The sequence below is a fragment of the Sminthopsis crassicaudata genome, chromosome 6 (genome assembly GCF_048593235.1).
Source record: "Sminthopsis crassicaudata isolate SCR6 chromosome 6, ASM4859323v1, whole genome shotgun sequence".
In the NCBI taxonomy this organism is placed as follows: domain Eukaryota; kingdom Metazoa; phylum Chordata; class Mammalia; order Dasyuromorphia; family Dasyuridae; genus Sminthopsis; species Sminthopsis crassicaudata.
Genome location: NC_133622.1, coordinates 160,273,686 through 160,291,197, shown reverse-complemented (window position 1 = coordinate 160,291,197; position 17,512 = coordinate 160,273,686). Strand labels below are relative to the sequence as shown.

General features: G+C 34.9%; 1 protein-coding gene across 3 annotated transcripts in view; it reads left to right on the top strand.

The window, feature by feature from the left end:
- Positions 1–17,512, top strand: part of SHROOM3 (shroom family member 3) — a 231,061-nt gene that overhangs the window by 88,533 nt on the left and 125,016 nt on the right. The gene's annotated exons all lie outside the window — the stretch shown is intronic.

The window sequence follows — 17,512 nt, the reverse complement described above, 5'->3', positions numbered from 1 at the left end:
GATGGGGAGGGAAACAGTTTGGAACTTAAAATGTAACAAAAAAATCAAATATTTAAAAAATTAATAGACAAGTGGCTTAAAAATATGAATAGTTCACAAAGCAACGCAAATTGCAAAAATAAAAAGTTCTGAATCACTAATAGTAAGAGAAATTCAAATGAGAATAGTACCAAAATTATATCTCACATTTTGAAATTGGCAATGATGTGAGATTTGTATGAACTGATGGAGAAAAATGTTAAGTGAAAACCAAAATACAGTATAATAGTGAGTACCCCATAAATGAAAAGATCAGAAAAAAGCTGAATTATTAATAAATGAAAATATTGCTAAGATCCCTGAGAACTGATCATAGAATATTCTATGGCAAATCTCTCTGCTGGCAAACTAAAAAGAAACTACCAGGATGTAATCATGTATATTTATCTTGAGAGTATCCTTTTGTTTGATTTTTTTTTTTTTTTTTTTTTTGTCACAAAGGATCATTCAAATTGGAAGGGGAACCAATTGTTTCTGTTATTAGTCCTCTCCTCTTTGTCCTCTAGAATTCTGTTTAAAGTTTGTTTGTTTTTTGTTTGAACATGTTCTGCTTTTGAATATCCCATCACCAGATGCAGAGAGGTTTTTAGAAAGATGTGGGAATCTACTCTATTAAACTTAGCTGTAACAAACAGAGAGGGATTGAACATTCTTTTTCCATTATGGAAAAAAGACAAAGATGAGAAAGAATTAGGGATGGCAGCCTGAGTGCTGCACTAGTATTCACAAAGTGTTTTTTTTTTTTAATTCAAGAATGCACAGGCCTGGTTTTTTATGAAAGATCATTAGACAGACACAGACAAGAATTAGCTATAATAAGAAATTGTAAATGGGCTTCAACCAGAACTTTTAAAGGGAATATTCACATTAATCAATCCTGGATCCATTGAAGTCTTAATCAAAGCAACCTCCTCCATCAAGCTTTTCTCAGGCCTTTCCACATCCTCATGAAAGTGATTTTCTCCCTTTTCCTCTTCTTCCTCCTTCCTCCTCCCTACTCTCTTCTCCTTGGCCCCTCCCTCTCCCTCTCCTCTCTCTCTCTCTCTCTCTCTCTTCCTCCTCCCCTTATTCATCATATTACTTTGCTTACTTTCTGCTTTGTACTTCTCATTCTCTATTATATCCTACCTATTTGTGGATCTCCACAAATGTGGATTATAAATTCCTTGAGAGCAGGATGTATACCACAGCTACTTTGTTTTTATATCTCCAAAGCCTTAGACAAAGTATATATTTAGACTGAGTTTAATCTAAATAATAAACTATGAATCTTTTGAGTCTTATTTTGGATTCCATTTACATGGTAAAACAATGACATCCAGTGGTCTGTCATATTAACTAGAGAAGGGATCTGTTTTCAACGTTCTAATGGAAAAGCCCAGGTGACTCACAAACAAGAAATGTCCCTGTCTCACTGTATATATGAAAGTGATGTTTATTCTATTCTGGGCATCCAGCCTCCTCAGATTGGATCATTTGTGTAAACTTCCCAGGAATTTGGTAATCTTCTTGGAAAAGGTTTGGGTCTGTTTAGATCTATTTAGGTCCAAGTCAAATGAAGCATCATATGTAAATCGCTTTGCAAACATTAAATGCTATTATTAAATTATTATATCCAATACCACCCAAACCATCCAGTATTTCACTGAAAAGATTCCTCAAACTTCCAGCATAGTACTAGAAATGAACCAGTAGTCTTGAAGTACTTTAGACAAGCATTGCTTAAATCTAAAGAAAATCAGGCTTTTTTGTTCTTGGTCCACCAGCCTGCAAGGATGAGGAAATAAATAAAACTAAAATACTAAATGAACCTAGGTAGATTCAAATGTCCATCTTATACAGGCTGCAATTCTATAGAAACCTTGTAATTGTAAAAAGTTGTTCCAAAGGGGAAGAAAAATAGTTATGAGAAAGGATTAATCATGTGGGCCCTTTAGAAAGCCTTGTTTGATCTCAGAGGGAATAACTAGGAACAGCCTGTGAAAGTTGCAAAGAGCTGATTTAGGTGTGATGTCAACAAAAACTTCCTAATGATGACTGCAGTCTAAAAGTAGAATTGGTTGCTTCAGGAGGGGGAGTGGACTTGTAGATGAGAAGTTAATGACTTATCCACTTTCTGGGTAACTTGTAAAAGCTTCTTTCCCAGTGGAGATTGAACTAAATAAATGGTCATTATCCGATTAAAATTAAAATTCTGTGATTTTGAGAAATAGCAATTTTTTTTTAGCTGAGGCAATTGTAGTTAAATGACTTGCCAAGTATCACACATCTCCTGCCTCCTTGCATTCATTTTCCCTTATGCTTAGAAAACCCTGGAGCCTCATCTCTGACTTTCAGAATCCTTACCTCCCCTCATGGCTCAAATCAAAGCTCCTTTCTTTCATAAGGCTTTAAAGCCCTGATATCCCACTTACTACCTCAAATTTTCCTAGAGGTCCTTATCTGATAGTTCTTCCTGCCCCCACCACCATTCTATCATGTATTACATTAATCATTTGTGGTTTTCTCTATCTTCCTTCATACACCAAGTAAATTTCTGGACAGGGACCATTGTTTTGTTTCCCTAAGAACTCATCCTATGCCAGTATGCTTAATAAATGTTTAATCGATATTTGTTAAACAATTGAATTTGTTGAATTTTTCAGACCTCATTTATGCACCTGTGTTTTGTACTACCCTTCCCCAAAAATGCAGGGCTTCTCCGAATTTCATTCAGCCTTAGAATCTGTGGAAAATAGGTGCTGAGCAGCTAGGGATGGAAGAGTGTTAGTTCACTAAATTCAAATGCATGAAAGCAAATGCTCTTACAATGTCAAAACCAAGAAGGGTATGTAGCTAATGGAGTAGCTTTGAAAAACTTAGCTTAGAGAATTAAAATTCCTCCATTCCAACTGCATTTAACATGCTGTTTTTGGAAGCAGCTAGGGAATTTACAATCCCTTTTGTACCATGCACATAGAGAATTACATTATTGACACTGGAAAGGCTATTCAAGTCATTTGAGGATTAAATATAAAATATGAATTCCCCTCCCCACATACATTCTGCACATTCTATTCATTTTTCCTTTCAGATGTTAATTCAATAAGAAAATTTAGTTATCATTTTTACTGATTCAAATTTATTTATTTATAATAAAAATTTTACTAATTTTTCAAAATTGTCCTTATTGTTATAATTTTGATCATTTTAACAAAACAAAATGAACATTTTCTCATACAAAGTACAGAAAATGAATGCATTTGAAACTCTTTCTTTCCTTGAATACTTCAGTGACATAGTTCCAATGCTACCTTGGTCTATGTCTCCTGAATTTCTTTCTGCTCTCATATGTTGATTTTAAAAAAATTATTCATCTACTCTTTTTATTTTCTTCCTTTTTTTTTTCAGTATCACTCTCTGTATCTCTTCCAGTATCCTCTCAACAATCCTCTCCTTTCTCCCAAATCAAATGTCGTTGATGAGTATTGTCATGCAAAACCAATCCACATATTGGCTATAAAAGAAAATGTGTCTCATTTTGCACTTCTAGTTCATCAGCTTTCTTCAGATCTATGGAAAGGAAGTATGCTTCATCATCAATTTTCTGGAATCATGATTGGATATTGCATTGATTATATAGATTTTAACCTTTTTGGCATAATTTTCCTTTACAATATTATAATCATTGTTAAATTATTTACTTGGTTCTGTTTACTTTGCTCAGCATCGCTTCATATGAGCCCTTCCAGATTTCTCTGAATCCATCACTTTTGTCATGTTTATGGTGAAATATAATTTCATTATATTCATGCACCATAATTTTATTCAACTGATTAAGAATTTTGCTTCCATTATTTTTTATAACATCACCAAAAAGTGTTGCCATAAATATTTTTGTACATAAGAATCCTTTCTATCTTGGATTTCTTTGGGATTGTAAATGTAGTAAAAGCTTTTTGGATTATAGTTCAAAATTGCATTCAAAAGTAATTGGATCCCTATATGATCATATCAGTAGTATATTAGTGCACCTGATGTCTTGTAGATACTAGAACTATTGTATTTCCCCTTTTTGACCATCTTTGACAATATAATAAGTGTGAGATAATAATAAGTTCACTTATTTTAATCTTAATTTCTCTTGTTATAAGCAATTTGGAAGTTCTCTTCCTATCTTGTGACTCTTTATATATTGGAAAATAGCTGTTGTTCTTATAAATGTGCATTAAATCCCTACATGATTTACATATCAGATGTTAGAGAAATTTACTATAAGGACATTTCCCCCAGTTCACCATTTCACTTTTAATTTTAATATTGTTTTTATTGAGGAGAGAAACTTTTGATTCTATGTGCTTAAAATTATTCATTTTATTTCATGTAATTTTCTTTATTCTCATTTGGCAACAAAAAATTTTATAACCACAGTTATTAAGGGTATCTCCTTTCTTATGCTTCTAATTTATCAGTGTTTTAAGCTGAGATCACTCATGCTTTTAGAGTTTATTGTGGTACTAATTCTGAACCTAATTTGTGCCAGACCATTTTCCAACTTCCCTAACAAACTGTCAAAATGGTAGTTGGAGTTCTTTGGCTTATAAAATCCTATGTTAACATCCTTGATTTCTTCTTAAACTTATGTATCAGATCTTTTTTTGCTATATAATAAAATCAGTTTTTCCATTTTTAACCACAACAAAAAAGTTTTGATTATTACTGCTTTGTAGTGTATCTAATGATCCAGAACTGCATCCTTTTATTCTCCCTTTTTTCCATTATTTTCTTTGAGATTATTGACCTTTTGTTTTTCCAGATGAATTTTATGTTTAAAGTATTTCTGCAACATGCTCTGTAATAAATTCTTTCCTGTGCTTCATTTTTATCCTATTGTATTTCCTCTTCCTTCTCTTTTTCCTCTCTTAAAACAAAACAGAATGAAACACAACCAGGCCCTATGTTTATCTCCATTTATTCTCTTTATGACTTTTGAATACATCAGGATTTTGAAAAGACACTTGTCTCTTCTGTCCCTATTAGAATCATTTAAAGCCTTCTTTTTGTTCAAATATATTTACTTTTCTAGGTTTCTGTTGATTCTGATGTTTGCATTTCAACATTTGTATTCATTATTTGTCCTTTTAAAAAACATGCTTGAAAATCCTTTATTCTATTAAAGATCAATTTCCCTTCTCCACAGAATTTTAATCAGCTTGGCAAGTCCAGTTATCTTTCCTTGTAAGCCTTCATCTTTTACTCTTTTTGATACCATGTTTCATGATTTTCTCTCCTTTATAATAGTTGTGGCATAGGCCTATGTGATGCTGACTGTAGTTTCTTTCCACTTGAATTCTTTCTGGATGTTTGCATATTTTTTTTTTATTTTTTTTTTTTTTGGTCTGGAAACTTGAGTTTAAGGTTTCTTTCAGGAAGTTTTTTTTCTTTTTTATTTCTATTTTAATTTTTCTATTTCTATTTTAACTTTGCCCTCTGTTTTAACAGATCTAGGCAGTTTTCTTTTGTTAAAACTCATACATAACCTCCCTCTTTCAACTCTCTATCACTGGTTGTCTCCCCTGCCTTTCTGCTCCTTTGTGTCTTTGAACTTCTAATATTCTTCGAGACTCCTTAATGTTGTTCCATAGTTTCAATTATGCCCAATTTTCTGTAACCCCTTTTATTGTTTTCTTGACTAAGATTCTAGGGTGGCTTGCCATTTCCTTCTCCACCTCATTTTATAGATGAGGAAACTGAGGCAAATAGGATTAAGTGGATTGCCCAGGGTCACAAAGCTAGTGAGTATTTGAAGTCAGATTTGATTTCAGTTCTGCTTGACTCTCCATCTGGTGTTATATCCACTTTGTCACCTCGAAGCCACTTTCTCTAGGAGACTTCTACTGGCTTTCTGGCTATAAGAATTCTCCCCGTCAAGGTTAGCTTCCATCATTTCTGTATGTATCTTATATATGCCTACTGAGTTACATATTACCTTCCTTATTAGAATATGAACTTTTTTTAAAGCTAGGAACTTTTTTTGTCTTTTTTTGTGTTTTAGCCCAGTGCCTGCCACATAGTAAAAGCTCAATAAATGCTTGTTATTATTAATTGATGATTACTTGAAATATGTTATTTAAATTTTGTTTTGTTTTGTTTTTTTTAATTAACCATAGTTTTGAGGGATTCCAATGATACTTCCATCCAAGAAGCATTTATTAATCACCTATGTTCCAGGCACAATTTTGGTGCTGGGAATAAAAATGTGAGTAATGAAAAAGTCCCTATTTGCAAAAAGCTTATATTTATATAGGAGAGACAATATAGACATATGTAAGTATACCCAAAATAAATATGAAGAGAATAAATACAAATAAATACTCTGGCTCCCAGTACTTAGGGAATATGTTGCCTTTCCCTATCTTCCTACACAGTGATCTATGGTGGATGGTCCTGAATGGTTCTGATTGCCTCAAATGGCATCTGGTTTCAGGTTCCTAAATTCTCCCTAGCACTCATACCCCTAACCCTGATTTGTCCCCATTGGGATCATTGGCTGACAATTGGCATGTATGTAAGCGCTCACTCTGACTCCCTTGGTTTGGCTCTTCTCTACCCAATTCTCTTGGCTTCTCTGTTCTCCTGAAGTTGTTCTAGTTTCTCTGGCAAGCTCCATAGAATTCTCCCTTCCTCTATAGTTGTTTTAATGGATAGAGGAGTTTCCTGCTCTTTCTTTTCCATTCCCTTTATCATTGTTCCTTCAGAGTTTGTCATAAGTTTGCTGGGCTTTGTACAAGAGAGTCTCACTTCATGTCACCTTCATATCACTGTCAACCAAAAGTCAGTTATCATGTTTTGAATATGTCTGGAATAAATCTTATAAATATTTATTCTGAAAAACTATGTTTTAATGGAAAAAACATGGACTTGGATGCCTAAGAACAGAATTACTGGTTGTGTATGTAACCTTTGGCTTATTTATTACTTAATTTTTCTAAAATTCCTTTTCCTAAATGAATACAAGGGATAATATTATAATATATATATATATATATAATAAAAAAAAAAAAGAAAAAAAAATTCCTTTTCCTTATCTATAAAATGACCATCAAAATCCTTATAGTATCTTCCTCAAAAGGTTATTGTGAGAAATGTACTTGGACCCTGAAGCAATATACACAAATGATTTGCAGATGATAGGGATTTCCCTTTCATTGGCCATCAGAGGTCAACCCAAACACAGAAAACTATCTCCACCCATTCACTATGTGTCAAAGCCATGGTGAAATCAAAGTCCTGAAGGACATAAAAACCCCATCTACCTTTCCAGAATCCTCACTGCCACATAGACTACCCAGTCACTTTGAAGGAGGGATTAGTGTAAGTTCGTTTAATATCAATATCATATCTAACTACCCTGTCCTCTCCTAAGGCAGAACTTGGCGTGCTAGCCTCTGGCATTTAATAAACACCTCAGAGTGAATACCTAGGCCTATCTTATGAGTCCTCTATCATAAATAAAAAGTCATATGAGCACAGAGAAGCACCTACTGAGCAACAATATAAACTTTACTCAAATGGCAAAATCTAAAGCTATGTCAATATATTATCAAAGGGATACTTTAGAGGACTTGATAAAATAATAAGAAAATATATTTGGAAAAACAAAAGGCAGGCTATCAAGGGAAATGAGGAAAAACTCAAGCAGTCATCAAAACCATCTGATATTGACTGTAAAAAATAGAGGGAGAGATCAGTGGAACAGAAAAGGGGAATCAGAAACCATGGGACATCCAATGTTCAACAAATTGAAAAACATGAATTATTTGGCAAAGAACTCCTTTGGTTAAAAAAAAAAAAAAAAAAAACTACAGGGAAAACAGGAAAGTAATTTAGCAGAAATTAGGCTTAGACTATCATCATCTTGTATCATACTCCACAATACATTCTAAAATCAATATATGACCTAACATTAAAGATTATACTATTTTTAAAAGATGAGAAACATCTTATTTCTATCACAGTTATGAGTAAATGATATCTTGTCAACATAAGAAAGAATACAAATGATAAACTACATAACTTGGAGTACATGAAACTGAAAATTTTCTGAACAGACAAAATTAATGCTCCTAAACAAGAAGGAAAGTAGTCAAATGGGATGGGGGGAGGGGAGAAGTTCTCATATCAAATTACTCAAATGATAAAATTCCTAAAATATGATTCAAACTATTGGATCAAATAACTACAAAAGCTTTGGGGGAGGGGACAGCTAGGTGGTGCAGTGGATGGAGCACTTCCCCTGAAATCAGGAGGACCTGAGTTCAAATGTAATCTCAGACACTTAATACTTCCTGGCTGTGTGACCCTGGGCAAGTCACCTAACCCCAATTGCCTGGGGGGGGGGGGAACTTTGGGAATCATAACATCTGAGCCTTTAATATCAAAGTATGAATTAATTTATCATATACTTTTCTTATTTTAAAAAAGAAAATAAAATGAGTAATGATACCATTGGGCACTGCATATGTGAGAAAGCAAAGAAGAAAGGAATAAGTGAGGAGCATGAATTTTACTTATATGATAATTTTGAATTGGGTTGGCTCAGGGCTTTTTACCCTATCAACTCCTTTGAGAAGTCATCATTGAACATAAAGCTAGGTAGTTTTTGTTTTTAATTTTTTTCTTAGCTTGAATCTGCCCCAGAGCAAATATTCCCATTGCCGCCATGCCCATTTTAATGATTATTTTTCCTCTTAGAGAACTAAGAAATTTTAATAAATAGATTTTACTTTGAAATACATAGAAGCACCTACTTCTCCTCTCTCCAGACTATAGAATCTTACTCTTTATTTTATGATTCATTCACCTTTTGGAGTAAGTAGCAGAGATATCAATTTATGAACATATAGAAAGTATATCTGCATTTTTTTTTCAAAATCCTGGAGCATTTCTAGATTTATTCTAATCTGGTTTTCCCTATAAATTTTATGTACTTTTTATGTAAGTATATTTATATGAAGCATATTCATATAAATATACTTCAACTATGGGTTTTAGCTCAGGAAATATGTACATAGCTTAAGTAGAATTATCCAAAGTGGATGGATTTTTATCAGTTACTGGTAGATATTAGAATTGATTAATGGGTTGCAAGTAACTGCCCTCGTGCTCTGTTCTTCTTCCAACCCACTTCCCCATCCTGGGAATCACTCCTACAGGTAAATTGCATGATAGTTCCCTAGTTTAAGGAACTATACAAAGCTATTGTGGTCTTGATGGGGTTAGGAGAAAGTTGTTAATGGAATGTGAATTCTTCAACAGTTCCTAAATGACTAAATACAGGATGCCAGTGGTTAGAAAGTTACTTTCTGTTAACTTGAAACTGATGAAAAAGGAAGGAATCAAGATTTTTATCTTAAGAGAATATGTCTCTGATGCTTGATACTATCTATTTTTTCCCCTTAAGTCTCAGAAGCCAGAAACAGCCTCTTCCCTCTGGGAAATTGTTTGGACATTACAGAATCACAGAGAAGAATCTTAGAGTTTCCTATCCGTAAGATTCTTCTCTATGATTCTATAGAGTAATGAATGAGCATCTCATCAGTTTTTCTCAAACTTGAGTCCAAAGACTCAATAGCTTGGCCACAGTCACATAAGAAGTTACAAGCAGCAAAGGCGAGACAAGATCCCCCAGTCTCTTGATTCCTAAACCAATACTTTTCCCACTATAATCTCTCCATATAGTTATCCTTCCATTAAGAAGGTCTTCTTCCCCTAACTCCAGATAAGAGCCAATATTGCTTTCCTTTCCAGATTTTATTAAAAATATGATGGAAGGCATGTCTTTGTTCACTTGTAAACTGCCAGTCTCATTTGTGATCCTATGACTGTCAAAGACTTCCAGCAATAAATATGTGCTTAAGATCCATATAATATAGTCTTCCCTGATCTTAAGTAAAGATCAGATAACTTCTGCACTTGAATAGTATATCATCTGGTCATCTCGTCATCTCATCTAGTTAGTCAGCTGAGAACTAATCTGTACTTATACCTACTCATTACATATGTAGTGGGTGTGAACTGTTAAGACTTTTGAATATCTTATCTCCCTAATGTTGCTATTGGAACTTGCATTTGTTTATTAACTTGTTTATTTATTGTACCTTTTTTACCAGAATATAAATTAATGTAGCAATAGAACCATGATAAGAAGGAGAAACCTATGGATTTTTTTCTTCAAGTACTAGGGAAATTGATGCAGATAAAGATGCCAGGTGTTGATGCTGAAACATTGACAGAACCCCAGTAGGGGAAGGGGGAAGAGTATACCTTTTTCATGCCAGTACCAGACAGATCAGTGCATATGGAAAATATCTGCACAAAAGAATCATCTATTAAAACTATACTATGAGTACCAGTATCCATTGAAATCCCTAATAACCCTGAGTCATATCATGAGGCATTAAAGGTCTGAAAGACTATGAATCTTTAAGGGGGAGAAGGGGGCAGAATATTGCTGATGATCTCCTTTGACATGCTATTAAGTTATAAGACTGTGCACTCCTATTTTTCTAACCTTTCCTTGATCCACTCATTATATGTATCCCTCATGGTTCTGTTCTGAGATGTTTTCTCAACCCTTTCACTTAATTAGCTCATGATCTCCCATGGGTTTTTTGAAGATGTTTTCTAACTCTGCTACCTGTTTCTCTGGCTTCCTCATCCTAAGATTCATGTACTCCAAAAGACCCTTCCTGCTGCTTGATCAAATATTAGTGCCTTCTCCCTTCCACATATTTTGTATATTTTGTATGTGCTTTTTATTTACATGCTGCCTCTCCCACTAGAATGTAAATTCCTTGAGGACTTAGATTATTTTTGCATTTAATTCTCCAGTCACTTTGTTGTTCAGCTATTTCAGGTCATTTCTGATTTTGTGACACATTGGGGGTCTTCTTGGCAAAGATACTGGAGCGGTTTGCCTTCTCCAGCTCATTTTACAAATGAAGAAACTGAGACAGAGTTAAGAGAAATGGGAGAAATTCTCCAGAGAGATTTTTCTGAGACTACTCTGAAAGAAAAAAAATGTACCTGGGATTCATTGTCTCAGGAGCTTCCGGCTCCCCATTTCAGCCTGGGAGTTGTATTCATATTGATTGGTCAGGTGTGAAGCATCTGGGAAGGTGTGCCAGGAGGTGGAGAGATTTGAACTTGGGGAACAAAAGAGGGGTTGGGCCAGAAGGGTGTGACTGAAATTGGATGTGGTCCACATAGTTTGTCCTTGAAACCTCCTGGACAAAGCTCTCTGCCTGAGTAATTTCAAAGCAATGCCCCTAGAACTAAGACGGCCTCAAATTTTAATCTCTAAAGAAGTTTTCTGATTTTTGCCAGAATCCCTGAGACTACTTTAAAATTAGGTATTCTAGAACACTGATGGCCTGAATCAATATCATTCTAATTTGATGAAAATCCTAAAAATTTTCACTCCCTTGTCGTGCCTTGCTTTCCTCCCCGCCTCCCTCCATGTTTCTAATATGTGTCCCATGTCTGAGGGATGGCACAGTTTGGAGGAGGCAGATAAGATGTTAGAACAAAAATATACTTAAATAGATCCCTTTAGGGATGTGACTCTTAGAAATAATTACAGTAGCACTGAAAGTGAATTCCCCACGCACTCTGTTGAGCACACATTTGCACATACTTTGGTAATCCCATCCAATAAACCCTTCTTTATCAATGTGGGTGCTTCTTTGACATGTATAGAGCAAAAATCTCTCTTCTCCCTTCTGCTCTTCTTCTCCCCCCCACCCCATTTTGCTCTGCTTGTTTAATCTTTCACTTAGTTGTTGGTAATTATAACATTCTGACCCCATAAACTTTCCACATATACTGATACCAGATAAATTTCATTGCATCAGTCCTAAAGTGACACTTAAGGGTATTAAATTAACCTAACTGGCCACAAAGCAAGATATAACCTCCTCAACTCCTAAAGCCCTACTGACTCCTAGGAAAATAAATAATCTTATTGGATGCCCTTTGTACTGGATTACCAATATTCTAGGTGACTAACTTAAGAAAAATGTCTCCAAAGTACTTTACAAAGATTATTTTATGTTTTGTGGAACTGGGGTTTAAGGTGGATTCACCTAGTTGTCTTGATACGGTAGTCATTGTACCACCTTCTTCCAGATTCTTCCAGAAGCCAAAGTAGGAAACATTCTAATCTATCAATCAAACAACAATCATTAATTAGGGACTTACTATGTGCCAAACACTGTCTTTGATGCTGGAGATAAAAGGAACAAAATGAAATAGTCCCTTTGTTGAAGAACTTATATGTATAGGATCATAGAGCTATGAAGGACATGAAGTCATGTAGTCTAATGTCTTCATTTTATGGGTAGAATTTACCCTGGATTACACAGCTAGTATCAGATTCAGGAATTTCAACCCAGGTCTTTTTGACTCTATGTTTTGTACTTTATCTACTACAATACTAATTTTTTTCAAGGAAAACAATTAGAAATGAAATATGGTGGTAGAATGGATAGAGTGTGTTGGGCCTGAAGACAAGAATATTCATCTTCATTGAGTTCAAACCTGGCCTCAGACACTTACTAATTGGGTGACCCTGAGCAAGTCACTTCCCTCTGTCTACCTTTAGTTTACTCTAGAATTTATAAAATGAGATTTTTAGATTTAATGACTTCTAAGGTCCCTTTCATCTCTAAATTTAAGAACCTATAAATATATACAAAGTTAATACAAGGTAATCAGAGTGGGGGGAGGGATATAAATAGACTGGGAGATTTTTAAAAAAGGACTCATATAGAACTAGCATTTGAAGAGAAATTAAAAGCAGCTAGAAAATTCTAAATGGACATGAGGAGAATGAGGAGTACATTGGGAGCTTATGGAATAATTAATGGGAAGGCACAGGAATGAGAGATAATGTCATGGGTATGAAGGGTTTTTGGCTAGAGCTAAGAGTGAGTGAAGGGGAATAATGTATAATAGCTAGACGACAGGGGCCAGTTGTGAAGAACTTTAGTAGAGACATTTGTATTTAATCCTAGAAGTTAGAGAAAGACAATGAAGTTGACCAAAGTAGTATACTGAACAATCTAGTTTAACTCATTTCAACTGTGATGCTGTTCATCTTATGATTGTATATCTAGTTACCATGTCACATTTCTAAAATGAGAGTAAAAACATTTCCCTCTTCTTCTGTTGTCAGGTTGTTGTGAAGAAAAGTGAGTTTAGGTCTGCAATGAACTTCTAGTTTTTCCAAAAAAAAAAAAAAGTATATCCCCTGTTTTGGAAGGTTTAGATTCCCAGATGCACAGCATTTGATGTTTGGGAGAACTCCTGAAGTTTGGGAAATGAGGAAAGACTGTGTTCAATTCTCAGAGACCTGAGATACTGCAGCAGCAGCAGTAGTAATATAGTAGTAGTAGTGGTGGTGGTGGTGGTGGTGGTGAAATCACCCTGCTGATTGAAGAAATGGCTAAGAGAAGAGAAGAAGAAATGCAAAGGGAAGTCTGTGAGACTAAAAAAAAAAGCTATGAGTAGAAATCAATTAAAAAAAAAAAAAGGCTATGCATAACTGGGATACATTAGGTAAACTTGAGATTCCCTGAGGAAGTTATGGATGTCAACAAGAAAATCAACCCTGTGGTGCTGGTATGTCTACTAACATTCACTGGAATCTCACCATTGATTGGATCCATTCCAACCTTTTCCAAATACTAGTACAGGGGTTTACAGGAGGGTAAAGAAGTGCAGTGAGTAGAAGCCTGACTGATCAGCCTCTGCATTAGATCCTGAGATTTGATTCAAGTGATTGTATTACCATAAGAGCATAAAGATTAGTTGAGGTGATAATGCTCATTAAGAGGACCTACTCCAGTTAAAGGGGACATAACTGGTTGGGATGATAGGTGACCCTGCTACCTGAGCCCAAGAGGAAAACTCCGATCAACAAGATGATGTCTGGGAAGGCTATCCTCATAGTGCTTGGTGAGAAACAAGCCATAGGATCCAATTTGCCAATTCCTAAACATTCAGATCCTTTATGTTGGAAGGTTTCAGAAACACTCTTAGAAATGTGCTGGCTAATCACAAAATCCAGCAACCCTTGAGCATCACTAATTGGGATATTACTTTAAAAAGTAAATACTGAGAGTATGTATATGTGTGCATGCATGTGTACAAGTGCACACATATACAGATATATATGTATATATATATGTGTGTGTGTGTGTGTGTGTGTGTGTGTGTAGATATAGATATCTCTGATTTGAAAAAAGGGATTAAAGTGAGCTGGTATACTAAGCCCCAGGTACAAAGTGCTTTTGATTGTCTTGCTAGGTAGTCCTCAATCTTAAACTTACATAGTAGGTAGTATAGGATTCCTATGTTTTAGGAAGGCAAGAAGTCAGAACATTTGTGTAGGTGGATCATTTTATAAACCAATTTTAGCATGTTCCATCTTAATTTTGGGTGTACCTGACACTTTCCAGTGTCTGGGCAAATGGAGAAGGTAGTTGAAGACCTGAAATACCTGAAAAGGTAATATATCTTGACAACCTCATTGTTTTTAGAGGAACCCTAAAATATCCTAAAACCCTAAAAAAGAGAGAGAGAGAGAGAAATGGATGGATGAAAGTCTTGGATTGGCTGAGGAAGGTAGACTGTGGTAGTCAATAGATACGTGGCAGCTCAGCAGAGCTATTTATCTCTCTTCCCACAAAGTATGAACATTGACACAGAAGAGATTCATTTCTGAATTGGTCACTCCCAAAGAATCTTAGACACCTCAGACATTTTCTGTGATTTGTTGTTTATTATTTTTTTAAAATAAAAATTATACTGCTAGACAGAGCTAGATGGTACAGTGGATAAAGCACCAGCCTTGGAATCAGGAGAAATTGGGTTCAAATTCAGCCTTAGACACTTGCTAGCTATATGACTCTATGTAAATCACTTAATCCCACTTGCCTCTGGTGGGAGGGACAGGAGGGGGAGAGAATTATGCTATTTTAACAAAACCAATGAATGACCTCTTACACATATGGTTGAAGGGAATCTGATCCACAAAGACAAGAAGTTTATATCCAGAAGGCACTGCCCCTCTGGTGCAGACTCTTTTCAAGCTATAATTCTCATATTCTTCTTGGTAATCCCTGAAGAGGAAACAAGTTGTCCAACATGTTTCTTTCCATCCAGTTAGAGATCAAATCTATTCCTCTGAAAGTTCTTGCCACTCTTTTGTTTTCTTTCTTCTCCCCAAAAATCTCCATGAACCAATCACAGTCCTATATATACATGCACAGCCTCTGGAATTTCCCCCCAAATATCCATCACCATGCATTCTGGGAATCTGTACCTCTCAAATAGAGGCTACCTTTAAATTCTGAAAATATATGAAATTACTGAAATTCTTACACAGACTAAGGAGAACTTGAATAAAATAAAGCCCATTACACAAATGGAGGGTTTTACTTCCTAACATCTCAATAAAATCTGAAGCTAGCATGGTCATCCCAGAATATGGGCTGCCATAACTTCAGAGCAAGACCTATCATGTGGCTGTGCACACAGTGGTATTGAACTATGTAGTCTGAGACTGAACCAAGCTGAAAGTTTGTAGCAATACCCAGGAGCAAATAGCTTTTGTTACTTAAGTAACAAACAAGAGAAGACACACTTAAAGGAAAGGGAATGTTGTGTCTAAGATTACTGGCAATGAGACTGGAGAGCTGGTTTTCAGTTTTGGCTTAGCTGGTACATCCTGTTTTTTACTGGTAAAACTATAGATAGTTCTGGTAACTGATAAGAACTATAGATAGAATACTGGGCCTGGAATCAGAAACATAAGTTCAAATGCAGACTCAGACATTTACTGGCTGTGTAACCCTGGGCAAGTAACCTAAAGTATATTTTACTAAACTGTAAAATGAGGTTAATGCCAGAACCTAACTTCCAGGATGGTTCTTAGGATCAAATAAGAGAAGATTATTAAAATTTAATTGAATTAGGGTTGAATGGACCTGAAGTAGCAACCAGTAGCCAGTCAAAGGAACTGGATATATCTGCAATTCATAGGTCTGCTCTGAAGGAACATCTTTAGCATGCTAGGTGACTTAGGAGAAAAAATTCTGCTCAATGATTCAAAATATTTTTATTACTTTTTTTTTTAACTTTCACTTAATTTTCCCTTACCATTGGGGAAAAAAGAAAATCAAAACTATATGTAACAAATACACATAATCAAGCAAAACAAATCCTCATTTTGGCCATATCCAAAAATGTGTATGTCATTCTTTATTTGAGTGTATCACCTCTCAGTCAGGAAGTATAAAACATGATTTATCCTGAGTCCTCTGGAAACATGGTTGTATTGATCGATGCTCTTTAGTCTTCCAAAGTTGTTTATCTTCATGATAATTTTGTTACAATATAGAATATTCTCCAGCTTCTTCTGTTCACTTCTCACAAATCTTCTTAGATTTCTCTGAAATTTTCCTTTTGCTACAGCACAATAGTATCCCATTTACATTCAAATAGCCTTTGTTTTCCAATGAAGAGGAGAAACTACAGGTCCCCCTCATTTATTTCTTTCAGATTTTATATATTCAGATTATATATATATTTATAATTCAGATATTATATTTATATCTCAGAAGAGAACCATCTACACCCAGTGAAGGAATTATGGGAAATGAGTGTGGACCACAACATACCATTTCCTCTTTCTGTTATTATCTTCTTGCATTCTTTTTTTTCCTTCTCAGATTATTTTTACTTTCTTTCTAAATCTGATTTTTCTGGTGCAGCAAGATAACTGTATAAATATATATACATATATTGAATTTAACATATACTTTAACAGATTTAACATGCATTGGACTACCTGCCATCTAGGGAAGGGGGTGGGGGAAAGGAGGGGAAAAGTTGGAACAGAAGGTTTAAGGGTCAGTGTTGAAAAATTACCCATGGATATGTTTTATAAATAAAAAGTTATAATAATAATAATAATAAAAGATTTTATATTGAACAGAGGAAAAAGTCCAATCCTTTCCTCCATTTTACTTCTTCTGTTATTCCAAGAACTCTTATCTTTTCTTTCTTCTCCCTTGTGCATTGACTAAAGAAAAATACATTTACATGTAATGGACATTTTGTTTCTTTTATTAGATAAAGAGAAAACCCTTCAATTGCTGCAATAATTTTTTTTTTACCTTCATTCATTTTTTTTGCTTTTCTTTTTTTTCCTTTAGTAGGCCTAAGAATTTTGCAACATTGACTCTACTCACCGTAAAGCCTGTGTATGACCTTGTTGTGTCCCTTAGAAAAGCAAACTTTATGTCTGAGTAACAAGGCTATTTCCTATGAACAGGATGTCTTGTTTATTTTTTCTTTTTTCTTTTATTTTTCTCCTCCTCCTAAGAGAGGAGGCAAGAATTAATGTCCTTGATAATTTCCTCTTAGT